Source organism: Passer montanus, unplaced genomic scaffold (genome assembly GCF_014805655.1).
Source record: "Passer montanus isolate IOZ18808 unplaced genomic scaffold, ASM1480565v1 scaffold579, whole genome shotgun sequence".
NCBI lineage: Eukaryota > Metazoa > Chordata > Aves > Passeriformes > Passeridae > Passer > Passer montanus.
Genome location: NW_024370805.1, coordinates 8,225 through 9,638, shown reverse-complemented (window position 1 = coordinate 9,638; position 1,414 = coordinate 8,225). Strand labels below are relative to the sequence as shown.

The following is a 1,414-nucleotide window of genomic DNA, read 5'->3' as shown; positions in this document are numbered from 1 at the left end:
GAAGGGGGGCGGGGCGGGGGGCGGGGCCAAGCGAGGTGAGGGCGTGGTTTCTGTGTGGGCGTGGCCTGAGCCGGGATGGGGGCGGGGCCAATCGAAATTACAGCAGGATTGGCTGGGGTGGGGCTGGGTGGGTGTGGCCTAATCTTGGAGGGGCGGGGCCTGAACAGAAGTGGGTGGAGCCTGTGGGTTAAATGGGTGTGGCCTGATTATGGTAATTATGATGGGGGTGTGGCTAATTGAGCATGGGGTGGAGCTTTGTGGGTGGGTGTGGCCAATCCTGCTGTGGGCGGGGCTTGCAGGGGTGGAGCTAAACGTGGGGGCGTGGCCTGTGGTGAATTAAGGGGAGGGGTCAATTTGAGGGGTGTGGCCTAAAGGGGTGGGGTTTGGTCACATGATTAGTTTGGGGCAGGGCTTAAAAGGGTGTGTCCAGATATGCTAATGAGCATGCTCTGGGCTCATGAATAATGGGCGTGGCCTGTCCAGGGAGCCCGCAGTGATTGGGGGGGGTCTGGGGGGTCCCTGAGCCCCCTGCCCCTCCCCCAGCCCTGTCCCCCCTGGCCGAAGCCCCCGAGAGCTCCAAGAAGAGGCTGCAGGACCCCGAGAACGAGATCTTCTACCTGCAGGTGGGCGGGGGGCCCGGGGGGGAAATTTGGGGTCCCAGGCAAAATTTGGGGTCCCAGGGGGGAAGTTTGGGGTCCCAAGAGGAAAATTTGGGGTTCTGGGAGGGATTTGGGGTCTTGAGGGGGGAAATTTGGGGTCTCTGGTGGGGGTTTCCATCCCCTCTTACCCCAATATTTTGGGGTGTCCCGGGGGGTCTCCATCCCCTTTCACCCCAGTTTTTTGGGGTGTCCCTGAGGGGTCTCCATTTCCCTGTGACCCTGAGATTTTGGGGTGTTCCTGAGGGGTCTCCATTTCCCTGTGACCCCAATTTTTTGGGGTGTTCTCGGGGGTCTCCATCCCCCCTTTCACCCCATTTTTTTGGGGTGTCCCTGAGGGGTCTCCATCCCCCCTGACCCCGTGGTTTTGGGGTGTCCCGGGGGTCTCCATCCCCCCTGACCCCGTGGTTTTGGGGTGTCCCGGGGGTCTCCATCCCCTTTCACCCCAATATTTTGGGGTGTCCCGGGGGTCTCCATGCCCCCTGACCCCGATATTTTGGGGTGTCCCGGGGGGTCTCCATCCCCCCCTTTCACCCCATTTTTTTGGGGTGTCCCGGGGGTCTCCATCCCCCCTTTCACCCCAGTTTTTTGGGGTGTCCCGGGGGTCTCCATCCCCCCGACCCCGTTATTTTTGGGGTGCAGGTGCGGGGCCGGCAGCGCTACGAGATGTTCCGCATGGTGAACGAGGCCCTGGAGCACACCTACGGGGGGGGCGCGGCCCCCCGAAAGTGAGCGGGGCTGGGGGGGCTGGGGGGGCT

General features: G+C 62.7%; 1 long non-coding RNA gene across 1 annotated transcript; it reads left to right on the top strand.

Annotated features, from left to right (window-relative positions):
• The first annotated feature begins 2 nt into the window (after nucleotides 1-2).
• On the top strand, nucleotides 3-1,407 carry LOC120510413. The gene is made up of 3 exons (XR_005629471.1): nucleotides 3-35; nucleotides 544-623; nucleotides 1,299-1,407. It is a non-coding gene; the product is annotated as an uncharacterized LOC120510413 (long non-coding RNA).
• Nucleotides 1,408-1,414: the final 7 nt, after the last annotated feature.